Raw genomic sequence first — 16599 nt, forward strand, 5'->3', positions numbered from 1 at the left:
TGTAATGATTTTAATAGGATGTGTGATAGGAGAACTAATAGCAAATTTGAGTAAAGGGGCAATAGAAGAGTTTGAGTCAAAAGTAAAGGAATGACACGAGATGATATGCCAAAAGTATTGCTAGTTAGGTTCAGGGAAATTACGAAATGATTTAACCGAGACTATCAGAACAAGCGAGTTACGGGATGACAGTGAAGTTATAATATGAGGGAACTCTAGCGCTATTTGATAGCCGACTCTAAAGATCGAGATCAAGAACTAAAAGCCAGTGATAGTTAAAAACCTTTGAAAGAAAGATGAAAAGTGACACGTGATGCTGAAGCTTCCATACGGGCTGTAACAGCAGGACAAAGCAAGATTATCGGAGTAAATAACATTACACCCTGGGAAAGGTCGTTTTATCCATGGGGTCTGTGAAAGGTCTACAAGCACCGGAGGTATGAAATACTCCAAAAATTGTAAAGTCTAATAAATCGATGAGGGATGTCTGCACGTTTACAAGATCTTATTTAAAGATTAGAAAGTAAAGGGAAGTGAACGATGCATCATCTTAGGGGAGTAACTATAGAAAAAGAAAGAGTCGAGTCATGACTACATGCACCATGAGTACAAGTCCGAATCAATCGATGACAGTACAACTGAACAGTATGCAGATAAGAGAGATAGTAACACTTCAGCAGAACAGCTCGAAATACAACTGACAACCAACTGCGAAATAAAGAGGAGAACAAAAACAACGACGTAAAATAATTACATTGAGAAGCAACAGAAGGAGGAAATATTATAGGAATGACTATGTAGAGATCTGGAATGCGTTATAGTGAATTATAGCGAATCGACATGTCACGACCCAACCCCGTAGGCCGTGACTAGTGCCCGATCTGGGCACTCAAACACATTCTAGTATATAGCAGAAGCCGACAAGGCTTTATTTCCAATTTAGATAATTTCCAGAAACATTTCGGCAGAGTTTCCTTTGTTTTACGGACTATCCCATATACCCTGCACGCAGAAAATACCAACAAAGGCCACACAGGGCCAACAGAGTAACATTTAAATATATGCGGACCGGCCGCCGCGGCGAATGGGATCGCCCAAACACAACATATACACACAGCTGTACAGAAAGATCCCAACCCACAAACATATCTACAGACCTCTAAATGGACCAACAGAATCATATGGCGGGACAGGGCCCCGCCGTACCCATGAACGAAAATATACACATATAGAAGTGACAGACTGTACCAAAAGATGGCTCTGAATAAAAGAGCGCTCCAAATGGCGGAAAAGATATCCTAGACAGACGGATCGGTAAACCTATCGTCAGTACCTGCGCGGCATGAAAACGCAGCCCCCGAGGAAAGGGGGTCAGTACGAAATATGTACTGAATATGTAAAGCCTGAGTTGCAGAAACAAAATCATAACTGGTATAGAACGTACAGAAAGTAAACAGAAAATACAAAGTATCAGATATATATTTTCAAAACATGCGGAGTGTGTATAGAAACATATGTCATATCAAATCCGGCCCCTGCCAAGGGACTCGGCAGACAGAACGTGGCCACCCTCCCGACGCTGGTGCCACATCACAGAAGAATCAGAATAGGGGCATAACCCCGTAACATAATATGTCATATCAGATGGCCATAGTAAATCATATCAGAACAAGCGTACATGGCACAACATACTCCACAAACCCATGTACGCGTATACCTGCCCCCTCACATCGAGGCACGGCGAACAATGCAAAGGATCACGCTTGACAACATATCCTGGCCCGGGCTCAGTGTGGGAAACATTGGGGCATCCACGAATGGAGTAGTGAGAGATTAATGCAATTTAAAATTACCATAGATATTTTCAAAGACTCGATGAAGCGTATCAAAGTCAAACAAATCCAATGGAGTTGGACGGGATCATAATAGATGCATTTCGGATATCATAATAAATTACAGAAATATAACCTTCCCGAAGTCATTCCGGTTGTCAGAATAATTTGTAAGACTTAATAGAGTATTTAAAACAATATTCGTTAAGTAATTAAAAGGATAGTCACAATGTTTCTTTCAAAAATTGCTTAAAAAGAAAGCTTTAGTACATTAAGGGCAAAACCGGGAATAGTGGGCCCGCCTCGGGACAAACAAGGCGGCGGGCTCAAATTATGCCCTCCAAGCTTATGGAGTCACCTAAAAAGGTTCTACAAACATTCTGTGACCTTCCAAGTAATTTAGAACAAAATTGCATAATTTCAAGAAAAGCATACCAAAATGGTTCAATTCTACTGAAGGAAAAACAGAAAATTTCTCTTGCGGATTCCGAGGGCCAAGAAGTCTTTCGAGGCCCGGATCTGACCCTAACACACTAAGGGCATGCCAAGGGAAGAATTGGGGTTGCTTTACATACCTTTCAAGCTCTTTACGCCTTTCCAAACTCACTTCCCGTTTCGTCAAAAATCTGTAATTGGTCAAGTTTACCAATTGTGAGTTATGAATACCAAAGTTTCAACTTAATGCATATTTGTCTACCGAAATTTCGGCAGCACTTCCCCTATACATATAGCACCCCGAGAATTCAACTCGGTTAGAAATCATCAACAACAACCCAAACGACAACATCAATATCAACAACGAACATTAAAAACACAAATATCCTTCAACTAGTCATCTTTCTAACAAGTTGACATAACCTTCATTTAAACCCAACTTTCAACTAATATCAATAATTTCACATTCATCAACAATCAAGATCATCACCATATAGTTCTAGAAACATTTCATATCGTTTTCCTCAAGTTATACACTCGATATACATAATATACAACTTTCTGTCAAAGTCATAACTTATGCAAAACATCAAATCTTTGGCATACAACTTCATAACATGTTTCCAACTTCCAAATTCATCAATGATCATCACAATTAACAACCAAACAACTTCATTTCCTTAATGTCGGAAAGTCATACTAAAACGACATAAGTTTCTACATTCTAATTCAATACAAACTTATATCATTCTAACTTCATTTACATTGCAACCATCATAATAACACACTAACACCCTAAATAACTTAATTCATTTCCATCCCAACTTCAACATAGGTCACGGCCACAAGCCTTCTTTGGCAAGTTCAACTAAATCATTCAACTTTCAATCCCAATATGCATTTCATCACAACCATAACTAGAATATAACATGAATTCAACACATTATGGCTATACAATTTATACATACACACGGCTACACATCATATTCCAAACCCACTTTACAAACTTCCATTTTTCCATACAATCAACACATTTCTATATGCTACAACACAACAAGACTTTATAACACAAGAATAAGGAATAAATTCTCACCTTTTCCTCAAGTCTTCTTCACTTGAACTTGTGTTCACTTTGATGAAATAAGGTCTCCTTTCTCCAAACCAACTACACCAAGTTAACAAGGGTACTAAACTTAGTAGAAATTCAACAAGACAAGAATTTTTAGAGCAATATTTTTAATGGTGAATTTTCCTTAGGGTCACCCGAACCCTTCTCTCTTCTTGCTCTTGCTTTTCTTATTTTCTTGCTTCTTATCTTTAGAATTTACTAGATAAGATCACATATATAATACAATATGGTCCATTAGTCAATTAACCACATGGAAAAAATGTTATAAGGCCATGGGTTTGGGCCTTCCCATGGCCGGCCATGCCCTACTTTTGGGCCTCAATTTTCCATTCAAATTTTTTTGGCCCAATAACTTATAGATCACATTGCATAATTCCCGAAACTAATTTCTAAAATTCCAAAATTACCCTTAACCTTGTCCCACACTTCCATGACCCCATTCTTTCATGCACAACTCTTATGTTACTTAAAAACCAAATTTGACTTAATTTCTCAAAAATCCAATATGTTTCAAATTTTTCCAAATGTGTGAAAACACGGGATATAACATCCTCCCCCCCTTTAGAACATTCGTCCTCGAATGTTAAATTAATCTTATAGGGTTTGAAAATACTGTGGGGGAGTTCATGTATATAGACAGTACATGTGGTACACATTCATTATTGAAATGGAATTAAGCAAAGATTCGAAATTACCTGAGGGCACTGGGAACAAATGAGGATATTTCTTCTTCATCTCCTCTTCGGCCTCCCAGGTCATTTCCTCCCTATTATTGTTACGCCACAGCACCTTAACAGAGGCTACATCTTTGTTTCGGAGCTTTCTTACCTGGCGGTCCAAAATAGCTACGGGCTGCTCCTCATAAGATAACTGCTCCGTCACCTGAATATCATCCGCAGGAAATATTTGGGAGGGATCACCAATGCATTTGCGGAGCATAGATACATGGAATACCGGATGTACCGCTTCCAATTCAGATGGCAGATCTAACTAATAGGCGACATTCCCAATTTTTCCGCACAATCAAATAAGGCCCAATATAACGCAGACTAAGTTTGCCCTTTCTGCCTAACCGCATTACGCCTTTCATAGGCGATACCTTCAGAAATACCCAATCACCAACCTGGAATTCCAAAGGACGACGCCGTTTATCAGCGTATGATTTCTGTCGACTCTGGGCTGCCAATAGCCGCTCCCGAATAAGTTTCACCTTATCAACGGCCTGCTGGATCATATCTGGGCCAATTAACTCTGTCTCGCCAATATCAAACCAGCCGATAGGTGACCTGCATTTCCTACCATATAAAGCCTCGTACGGGGCCATCTGGATACTGGAATGGTAGCTGTTATTATAAGAAAATTCAATCAATGGCAAGTGATCCTCCCAGCTACCTCTGAAATCAATAACACAGGCCCGCAACATATCTTCAAGCGTCTGGATAGTGCGCTCGGCCTGTCCGTCACTCTGAGGATGAAAAGCTGTGCTCAGGCTCAGCTGAGTCCCTAATCCTTCCTGAAAAGATCTCCAGAAATTCGCTGTGAACTGAGCACCTCTGTCAGTGATAATAGATATAGGAACTCCATGAAGTCGCACAATTTCTTTAATATAAAGCCTGGCATAATCCTCAGCGGAGTAAGTAGTTCTGACGGGGAGAAAATGGGCTGATTTTGTCAGCCTATCAACAATAACCCAGATGGAATCATACTTTCGTGGAATGCGAGGCAAACCTATAATGAAGTCCATATTAATGATCTCCCACTTCCACGTCGGAATTTCCATTTCTTGCAACAGTCTACCCAGTTTCTGATGTTCAATTTTGACCTGTTGACAATTGGGACACTGGGCGACGAACTCTGCGATATCCCGTTTCATGCCATCCCACCAGTATAGGCATCTAAGATCATGGTACATCTTCGAAGACCCAGGATGGACCGAATAGCAAGCATAATGTGCCTCACTCATAACCTGCTGCCGAAGGCCTGCAATATTAGGTACACACAACCTGCCCCTGAATAATAAAGTCCCGTCCGGAGTGAACTCGAACGGAGTCTTCTCCTTATCATAGGATGTGTCTCTGTATCGAGCCAAAACAGGATCTTCATATTGATGCCGCTTGATATCTTCCTTAATAGATGATTTAGAAACCCCTCGGACAGAAATCCGTGTACCTCCAGAATCGGCCAGACGAACCCCAAGATTAGCCAACTGATGAATGTCACGCACTATCTCTCTCCTGTCTGGTTGTAAATCTGCCAAGCTCCCTATAGATTTCCTGCTAAGCGCATCTGCAACAACATTAGCCTTGCCCGGATGATACAGAATATCCACATCATAGTCTTTCAGGAGCTCCAGCCACCTCCGCTGCCGCAAATTAAGCTCTTTCTGCTTGAAAATATACTGGAGACTCTTATGATCTGTATAGATATCAACATGAACGCCATATAAATAATGTCTCCATATCTTCAGGGCATGGATCACCGCTGCAAGCTCCAGATCGTGAGTAGGATAATTCTTTTCATGCTTTTTCAATTGCCGAGAAGCATAAGCTATAACTCTGCCGTGCTGCATCAATACATAGCCCAATCCCACACCAGACGCGTCACAATAAATAACATATCCATCGGGTCCCTCTGGAAGAGTCAGAACTGGGGCTATAGTCAGCTTCTCTTTCAGCAACTGGAAGCTTCGTTCACAAGCATCAGTCCACTGGAACTTGGCTCCCTTCTGAGTTAGCCTTGTCAAAGGCGCTGAAATCGAAGCAAACTTTTCCACAAATCTTCGGTAATAGCCTGCTAACCCCAGGAAACTACGTACCTCTGTGGGCGTCGTGGGTTTGGGCCAATTTTTCACGGCCTCAATCTTCTGTGTATCCACCCGGACACCATCAACTGCAATAATATGCCCCAGGAATGCCACTGAAGCCAGCCAGAATTCACATTTAGAAAATTTTGTATATAATTTCCGATGACGAAGTACCCCAAGTACCGCTCTCAGATGATCTGCGTGCTCTACCTCGGACCGAGAATAAACCAGGATATCATCGATAAATACAATTACGAACATGTCTAAGAACGGCCTGAATACCCGGTTCATTAAATCCATGAATACCGCAGGAGCATTAGTCAGCCCAAAAGACATAACTCTGAATTCATAATGCCCATATCTGGTCCGGAATGTTGTCTTAGGAATATCAGCCTCTCGTACCCGTACCTGATGATAGCCTGACCGAAGATCTATCTTCGAAAAATATCTGGCGCCCTGCAACTGATCAAACAAGTCATCAATTCTGGGGAGGGGGTATTTATTCTTTATAGTTACCTTATTCAGCTGCCGATAATCAATACACATACGCAACCACCCGTCTTTCTTACGCACAAATAATACCGGGGCTCCCCAAGGCGAAGTACTGGGCCTGATAAAGCCTTTTTCTAATAGATCCTTCAACTGCTTTTTCAGTTCTTTCAATTCTGCCGGTGCCATTCTGTACGGGGGAATAGATATCGGCTGAGTATCTGGAAGCAAATCAATAGTAAAATCTATTTCCCGCTTCGGAGGAAGGCCTGGAAGCTCATCTGGGAATACATCCGGAAATTCATTAACCACGGGAACTGACTGAAGAGTCGGCGTTTCTGCTGTCAAGTCTTGTACCCGAACCAGATGATAAAAATAACCTTTTCTGATCATTTTCTTCGCCTTAAGGTATGAAATAAACTTACCTTTCGGCGATGCTGTATTACCGGCCCATTCTATAACTGGCTCCCCAGGAAACTGGAAACGAACTACCTTATTTTGGCAGTCAACATTAGCATAACAGGAGGCTAGCCAGTCCATTCCCATAATAACATCGAACTCGATCATATCTAACTCCACCAGATCTGCCTTAGTGTCACGGCCATATACAGTTACAGAACAGTCTTTATATACCTGTTTCGCTACAATAAAGTCCCCAATCGGTGTGGCTACCTCAAACGGCTCTATAGGTTCAGACGTTATACCAATTTTACTAGCAACCAGAGGCGAAATATATGACAAAGTCGAACTTGGATCAATCAATGCATACACAGACCGAGAGAAAACCAATAATGTATCTGTAACGACATTAGGCGATGCCGCCTGATGCTGGCGGCTGGACAGAGCATAAATGCGGTTCGAAGGATCGCTAGTACCAGAAGCTCCACCACGGCCTCTGCCGCGACCCGCTGGTGCTGAAGTACCTGGCCCCGTAGGGCGCATAGCCACTGATGAAGATGAAGACCCGGCGGATGATCCGGTAGGCTGCGCTGCACCACCCGCACTACCCTTATACGGGCAATCTCTCACAGAATGGCCCTGACGGCCACAAGAAAAACATGCACCGGTGGCTCTGTAGCACTCTCCCGGATGGTATCTACCACAATAGGAACACTGAGGCCTAGGTGGCCTCGTCTGACCAGAACCCCTATCTGTCCGCTAACCTGAAGCCCTGGAGCTCTGACCTACTCCTGAATACCCTGGGCTATCAAACCTGCGACCTGTCGGCTGTGGAGGTGCGCTCTGTGCCGGCTGGGATAGATGTCTGCTAGGCTGCTGCTGCTGCTGAGGCTGTCTGCCCCGAAAATCTCCAGAATACCCAGATGATCTGGCCCTCTTGGGCTGTCTCCGATCCTGACTCCTATCAGGCTGACGCTCCCTATGCCGGTCCTCCATGCCCTGGGCGTGCGCCTGAATCCGGGCAATATCCATGTCGGGCTGAGCAGCCAATACCAAACAATTGTAGACAAAATAACGGTCCAGCCCCATAATGTACCTGTGCATCCTGTCAGCCATAGTAGCTACCACAGCATGTGCGTATCAGGCCAATGAGTCAAACTCCATACTGTACTCTCGAACACTGCGACCCCTCTGTCTCAGTAATAAGAATCTGTCAGCCTTGGCCCGCCGTAACTCCGGAGGCAGAAAATGGCTAAGAAAAGCCTGAGAAAAATCATCCCAAACTGCTGGGGGAGCGCCGTCGCCTCTGGATAACTCCCATGACTCGTACCAATTAGCCGCTACATCATACAACCGGTACGAAGCCAATGTGACTGACTCTGTCGCAGAAGCATTAATCAAATGTAAGGTGCGCCGCATCTTCCTGATAAACTCCTCAGGATCCTCCTCGGGCTTTGTCCCGAAGAACTCTGGAGGGCCACAAGTCAAGAACTCACGAGCTCTCGAACTGTCAAGCCTATATGCTCGGTCACCTCCCAATCCGTGCCCCTGAACCTGTCCTGCCACAAGTCTGGTCAATAGCTGGACTGCCTCTCTCATAGTCTGATCCTCAGTCCCTGGCCGTGGAGCTGGAGGCTGAGGTACTGGAACTGCGGGTGCTGGCGGTGGAGCCGCCCCTCGACCTGCAGCTGCTGCTGCTCCAATCTCCTCTACATGTGGCGGTGTGGAAGAGCCCTCTGCCGGGGGCAAAACATCATGAGCAATATGAGCATGGGCCCTGGTAACCCTCTGGGCCCGACTAGTCTCTCCCACAGCTGCTGCATTGGCCTTTTGGGCCGCTGTCGCCTTTTTTGGAGGCATAACTGCAAATGTAACAATTCGTTAGGGAGGAATCATCCTTATAACACAGCTCTATCGCACGATCTAAGACAGAAAGAAGGGTAGTATCCTAAATGCCCTGTAGCCTCCTGTTTATAGGTGTGGTGCACAACACACCGATAAACAAGACCCTACTAGACACGGTCTGTAGACATTCCGAGGACGAACCGCTTTGATACCACTTTTGTCACGACCCAACCCCGTAGGCCGTGACTAGTGCCCGATCTGGGCACTCAAACACATTCTAGTATATAGCAGAAGCCGACAAGGCTTTATTTCCAATTTAGATAATTTCCAGAAAAATTTCGGCAGAGTTTCCTTTGTTTTACGGACTATCCCATATACCCTGCACGCAGAAAATACAAACAAAGGCCACACAGGGCCAACAGAGTAACATTTAAATATATGCGGACCGGCCGCCGCGGCGAATGGGATCGCCCAAACACAACATATACACACAGCTGTACAGAAAGATCCCAACCCACAAACATATCTACAGACCTCTAAATGGACCAACAGAATCATATGGCGGGACAGGGCCCCGCCGTACCCATGAACGAAAATATACACATATAGAAGTGACAGACTGTACCAAAAGATGGCTCTGAATAAAAGAGCGCTCCAAATGGCGGAAAAGATATCCTAGACAGACGGATCGGCAAACCTATCGTCAGTACCTGCGCGGCATGAAAACGCAGCCCCCGAGGAAAGGGGGTCAGTACGAAATATGTACTGAATATGTAAAGCTTGAGTTGCAGAAACAAAATCATAACTGGTATAGAACGTACAGAAAGTAAACAGAAAATACAAAGTATCAGATATATATTTTCAAAACATGCGGAGTGTGTATAGAAACATATGTCATATCAAATCCGGCCCCTGCCAAGGGACTCGGCAGACAGAACGTGGCCACCCTCCCGACGCTGGTGCCACATCACAGAAGAATCAGAATAGGGGCATAACCCCGTAACATAATATGTCATATCAGATGGCCATAGTAAATCATATCAGAACAAGCGTACATGGCACAGCATACTCCACAAACCCATGTACGCGTATACCTGCCCCCTCACATCGAGGCACGGCGAACAATGCAAAGGATCACGCTTGACAACATATCCTGGCCCGGGCTCAGTGTGGGAAACATTGGGGCATCCACGAATGGAGTAGTGAGAGACTAATGCAATTTAAAATTACCATAGATATTTTCAAAGACTCGATGAAGCGTATCAAAGTCAAACAAATCCAATGGAGTTGGACGGGATCATAATAGATGCATTTCGGATATCATAATAAATTACAGAAATATAACCTTCCCGAAGTCATTCCGGTTGTCAGAATAATTTGTAAGACTTAATAGAGTATTTAAAACAATATTCGTTAAGTAATTAAAAGGATAGTCACAACGTTTCTTTCAAAAATTGCTTAAAAAGAAAGCTTTAGTACATTAAGGGCAAAACCGGGAATAGTGGGCCCGCCTCGGGACAAACAAGGCGGCGGGCTCAAATTATGCCCTCCAAGCTTATGGAGTCACCTAAAAAGGTTCTACAAACATTCTGTGACCTTCCAAGTAATTTAGAACAAAATTGCATAATTTCAAGAAAAGCATACCAAAATGGTTCAATTCTACTGAAGGAAAAACGGAGAATTTCTCTTGCGGATTCCGAGGGCCAAGAAGTCTTTCGAGGCCCGGATCCGACCCTAACACACTAAGGGCATGCCAAGGGAAGAATTGGGGTTGCTTTACATACCTTTCAAGCTCTTTACGCCTTTCCAAACTCACTTCCCGTTTCGTCAAAAATCTGTAATTGGTCAAGTTTACCAATTGTGAGTTATGAATACCAAAGTTTCAACTTAATGCATATTTGTCTACCGAAATTTCGGCAGCACTTCCCCTATACATATAGCACCCCGAGAATTCAACTCGGCTAGAAATCATCAACAACAACCCAAACGACAACATCAATATCAACAACGAACATTAAAAACACAAATATCCTTCAACTAGTCATCTTTCTAACAAGTTGACATAACCTTCATTTCAACCCAACTTTCAACTAATATCAATAATTTCACATTCATCAACAATCAAGATCATCACCATATAGTTCTAGAAACATTTCATATCGTTTTCCTCAAGTTATACACTCGATATACATAATATACAACTTTCTGTCAAAGTCATAACTTATGCAAAACATCAAATCTTTGGCATACAACTTCATAACATGTTTCCAACTTCCAAATTCATCAATGATCATCACAATTAACAACCAAACTACTTCATTTCCTTAATGTCGGAAAGTCATACTAAAACGACATAAGTTTCTACATTCTAATTCAATACAAACTTATATCATTCTAACTTCATTTACATTGCAAACATCATAATAACACACTAACACCCTAAATAACTTAATTCATTTCCATCCCAACTTCAACATAGGTCACGGCCACAAGCCTTCTTTGGCAAGTTCAACTAAATCATTCAACTTTCAATCCCAATATGCATTTCATCACAACCATAACTAGAATATAACATGAATTCAACACATTATGGCTATACAATTTATACATACACACGGCTACACATCATATTCCAAACCCACTTTACAAACTTCCATTTTTCCATACAATCAACACATTTCTATATGCTACAACACAACAAGACTTTATAACACAAGAATAAGGAATAAATTCTCACCTTTTCCTCAAGTCTTCTTCACTTGAACTTGTGTTCACTTTGATGAAATAAGGTCTCCTTTCTCCAAACCAACTACACCAAGTTAACAAGGGTACTAAACTTAGTAGAAATTCAACAAGACAAGAATTTTTAGAGCAATATTTTTAATGGTGAATTTTCCTTAGGGTCACCCGAACCCTTCTCTCTTCTTGCTCTTGCTTTTCTTATTTTCTTGCTTCTTATCTTTAGAATTTACTAGATAAGATCACATATATAATACAATATGGTCCATTAGTCAATTAACCACATGGAAAAAATGTTATAAGGCCATGGGTTTGGGCCTTCCCATGGCCGGCCATGCCCTACTTTTGGGCCTCAATTTTCCATTCAAATGTTTTTGGCCCAATAACTTATAGATCACATTGCATAATTCCCGAAACTAATTTCTAAAATTCCAAAATTACCCTTAACCTTGTCCCACACTTCCATGACCCTATTCTTTCATGCACAACTCTTATGTTACTTAAAAACCAAATTTGACTTTATTTCTCAAAAATCCAATATGTTTCAAATTTTTCCAAATGTGTGAAAACACGGGATATAACACGACAAATGGAAGAGGTATGTGAAGGGCATAATTAAATAAGAGAACACCTGAGAAAGTATTGGGAATTTTCGGACATGAAATAGGAGCTTCTAATTTTCAATTTTAATTAGTACACAAATTGTTTATAAATTTTATTTAGTGTAGAAATATTATTTGAAATTAGGGACTAATTAATTGTGATTATATTATTAAGTAAGGATTAATGATTTATTAAAATTAATTAATTTAATTAATAGAAGTGTGCCCCACCCAAAAATAAAAAATAAAAAATAAAAAACCATTGAACAAATTAATTTGATGAGTCATGGGGGGGGGGGGGGGGGTAGCACGTGTCAACTTATGGGACAAAATATATATATATATATATATATATATATATATATATATATATATATAAGAGTTTGATGAACAATTAGCAACCTAATTTCATTTTTTTCAAAGTGAAGCTAAAAAAGGAGAGAAAGAGAGGATCATTCCATGGCTGCTCTCGGCCAGCCATGGATGGAGGAAAAAATAATTTTTGTTGCTATTTTGATTAAAATTTCAAGTGATGTGCAAGTTCAAGGAGCTGATAGCAACATTGGATATTGAATTGAGGAAGAAGAAATTGTGAAATTAGAGCAATTAAGTGTAGAAAATTCCTCCGAGAAAATTAAGGTAAGATTTTCTTGTTTTGTAGTATAATTGTATTGATGGTGTTGTAATGGAAGGATTAAAATGGGATTGGATGAAATTGGAAGTAAGAAATTGCATGAAATCGTTGTTATACGAAAGTGTGGGTTGAAAAGGATTAAAAAGGGTTATTGGATTATTAGGGTTGTTTATGGGCTGAATTGTAAGGATTCTATATGAATATTGCTATTGTTGTCATTGTTGGTATTTCTGTGATAACAGGAGGATAATCAGAAATTCGGGCTAGGTGAATATATTGGGGAAATGCTGCCCGATTTCCATTAAGTCCTTAACTAATGAAAAACCCGAATCGAGAAAGTATAAGTTAAAGAATAAGTTCTATAGGCGATTGGTCACAAATTTATGAGCTAGGAAGTATAGTTACTAACGATAGCGTTACTTGTATATTAAATAGGCTAAAAGGACGACGAAGCGAACGAGATTACGAATAACCTTCAGCAGGTATGTAAAGTTGTCCCTTCTTTCTTTTGGCATGTCTTAGATTAAAGTGACGAATGATATGAGCTTTGGGGTAATTCTATTCATAAGTTTCGAGTGTGATTCATGATTCTTATTCACTTCTTGATGTTAGAACTCTTAAAATGATTGAGCTTCCCTCTTCAGTTTTCTATACGTTGGATAGTAGTCGATATATATAAGCTCCTATTCTTAGAAACTCTACGATAACTAATGTCCTTGACTTCTATAAGCTATTCCATACTATATTGACATATGTCTATGATTCCTAAGGCTCTTTTGATATTATTTATGATGACATTCGAGGGATATTTGACATGATTGCCGCTATTGATACTCAGGTGTTAATCCCTTCTTCTTATTCTGTTTGAGTCTTGATAATGTTTAAATTGCATATGGTTGCTCACTACTCTGCTCGTGCATGCCTCAATATGTCTTTCACCGAGTCCCGGGCCGGGTATGTTATCGTGCACAGTTTCACTGCATTGTTCACCGAGTCCCTCACTAGAGGGCAGGAATATGATATATATATATATATATGATGGTGTTATGCTGTGTTATGGCGTTATGATGTGTTATGGCGTTATGATGTGTTTATGGAGTTATGCTGTGTTTTGGCGTTATGATGTGTTTATGGAGTTATACTGTGTTATGGCGTTATGATGTGTTTAAGGAGTTATGTTGTGTTATGGCGCCAAGGATCGGGTGGCGACCATGTTCACCGAGTCCCATAATGGGCCGGGTATGACATACGATATTGACATGCATGATTTATGTTTCAAAAGGGCAAGTGTTTTGGTATTCTGGACGTTGTACTTGTTTTTTGTACTCCTTATTTCAGTTATGATCCTTGTTACTGTATTTCATGCTTTATATACTCAGTATATATTCCGTACTGACCCCGTTTCTTCGGGGGGGCTGCGTTTCATGCCCACAGGTACAGATAGTTAGTTTGGTGACCCTTCAGCATATGACTTCTACTCAGCTGTTTTGGAGAGCTCCGTTGTTCCGGAGTCTATAATTTTGGTTCAGATCTTATGATGTATATGTATATGTTATCTAGGGGTACGACGGGGCCCTGTCCCGTCATATTTCGCTATCGATACTCTTAGAGGTCTGTAGACATATGTGTGGGTTGTGTATAAGTTCTGTTCAGCTATGTCTATACGTTGTGTTATGATATGATGTTCGTCTATAGCGGCAGCCTTGTCGGCTTGCGTATGATATTTACATATAGTGGCAACCTTGTCGGCTTGCGTATCGTTTTAATGATTTGATTAGTTGTGACTCCTCAGGAGACAGTATATCTGGATATATATATATATATATATATATATATATATATATATATATATATATATATATATATATATATATATATATGTGTGATGACATTATGAACCTTGGAGTTCTTTTGCAAGTTTCCATGTTGTTCTTAGATTCAGTTTGACTATATCCAACAGGTATGTATACGAGTGTCCTAGTCGGGCACTAGTCATGGCCTACGGGGTTGGGTCGTGACAATATAAATGTGTTGTTGCCCAACGAGATTAGCACTATTGATGTATGTAAATTATGAGTAAGCCATGTGGATCACCTAGATGTGAATGAAAATGTACTTTAAGAGGTGCCCGGGTGGCTTAGCACCAGGTGCCCGTCATGGCCCTCCGGTTGGGTCATGACAAAAGTTGTATCAGAGCAGTTCTATCCTAGGGTGTGTCTATGAGCCGTGTCTAGTATAGTCTTATTTATGGGTGTGTTGCGCGCCACACTTATAAACAGGAGGCTACGGGAATTTTAGGAATGAATGACCTTCTTTCTTCATAAGATCGTGCGATAGAGCCATAATATAAGGATTTCTCTTTCCTTAACCGTGTTTTATGTATTTCAAAAGTGTCTATAAAGAAAAAAGCTATGGCAGCCTAAAAGGGCAAGACAGTGGCAGAAAAGCGGGTTGAAAGAGCACCGCCAACGATTGTAGAGGAGCGTGAGTCCTAGAATGCGGCTCAATCTCAGTCCTCCCACTCAGTGCCTATTTCTGAGGAGCACGAGAGAGCCTCAGCCCCAGCTCCTCCACCAGACGCTTCAGGCCAAGATGTAAAAGAGGTCATTCATTTACTTACTCAGTTGGTTGCCTCCCAGACTCATTGGCAAGGTACCAGGAAAGGTGATAAGGCTGTTAGTGCAAGGGCCCGTGATTTTATTAGCTTGAACCCTCTGAAATTCTTCGGGTCAAAGTGGGATGAGGACCCTCAGAACATTATTGATAGGATGTTGAGGAAACTTCTATTAATGCATGCTTCAAACATTGAATCGGTAGAGTTAGCGTCCTATAGATTGCGGGATGTTGCGGTTCATTGGTACACGGTTTGGATGGCTTCACGGGGAGTCATTGCACATCCTCCGGTATGGCAAGAATTTGTGGATGCCTTCCTCCGACATTACTTTCCTCCAGAGGTTCGGCGGGCTAGAGCCGACAAGTTCCTTAATCTTAGGCAAGGAAGTATGAGTGCCTTCGATTATAGTCTCCACTTCAATTCTTTGGCTAGATATGCTTCGGCCATAGTAGCGGATATGGGTGACCGAGTGCACCGATTTGTGAGAGGCCTAATGCCACACTTGATGGATAGATGCTTGACTGCGTCCCTTCAAGACAATATGAATATTTTACGCATTCAAGCCCATGCCCAGAATTTGGAGGAAAGCCAACAACAGCAAAGAAGTGGGCGTGAGCATTATAGAGGGCATAGTAAGAGGGCTAGATCTTCGGGCCCGACGAGTGAGTTTAGAGGCAGGCAAAGACAGCAGTTTTCTAGGCATTCAGGCCATTCTATGACTAGTGCACCTCCACGGTTTACAGCCTAGAGATTTGACAGATCTACTTATTCCGGGCCGAGTTAGAGTTTTGGGCTTCTGGTTCTCAGTTCAGGGGTGATTCGGGTCAGGAAAAGACACCCGTGCCACGATGCTCCCAGTACGGGAAGTTACATTGGGGCGAGTGTCGACTAGGCTCAGAGGTTTGCTATGCATGCGGTCGACCAGGCCATATCATACGTGATTGCCCCTCGGTTGGTAGTAGGGGTAGGGGCCAGCCTTCAGGGTCGGCAGCTGGGTCTTCATTATCGATACACCCTATAGGTCCAGGTTCACATGCGCCAGTAAGCCATGGTAGAGGCAGAGGGAGAGCCCCCAGTT

The 16599-nt window shown here is 41.8% G+C and overlaps 2 long non-coding RNA genes across 3 annotated transcripts; both read right to left on the reverse strand.

Annotated features, from left to right (window-relative positions):
* Positions 1 to 1236: 1236 nt before the first annotated feature.
* On the reverse strand, positions 1237 to 5097 carry LOC132605066 (uncharacterized). The gene is made up of 4 exons (XR_009569006.1): positions 4092 to 5097; positions 3361 to 3432; positions 2408 to 2458; positions 1237 to 1333 (listed from the first exon to the last, which is right to left on the reverse strand). It is a non-coding gene; the product is annotated as an uncharacterized LOC132605066 (long non-coding RNA).
* A 3703-nt stretch (positions 5098 to 8800) lies between these two features.
* Positions 8801 to 11806, reverse strand: LOC132605067 (uncharacterized). Of its 2 annotated transcripts, XR_009569007.1 has the most exons (4): positions 11670 to 11806; positions 10717 to 10767; positions 9558 to 9642; positions 8801 to 8949 (listed from the first exon to the last, which is right to left on the reverse strand). It is a non-coding gene; the product is annotated as an uncharacterized LOC132605067 (long non-coding RNA). The 2 variants fall into 2 exon arrangements; XR_009569008.1 differs by lacking the exon at positions 8801 to 8949 and having other exon boundaries at positions 9527 to 9642; positions 11670 to 11804.
* Positions 11807 to 16599: the final 4793 nt, after the last annotated feature.

This window comes from Lycium barbarum, chromosome 8 (genome assembly GCF_019175385.1).
Source record: "Lycium barbarum isolate Lr01 chromosome 8, ASM1917538v2, whole genome shotgun sequence".
NCBI lineage: Eukaryota > Viridiplantae > Streptophyta > Magnoliopsida > Solanales > Solanaceae > Lycium > Lycium barbarum.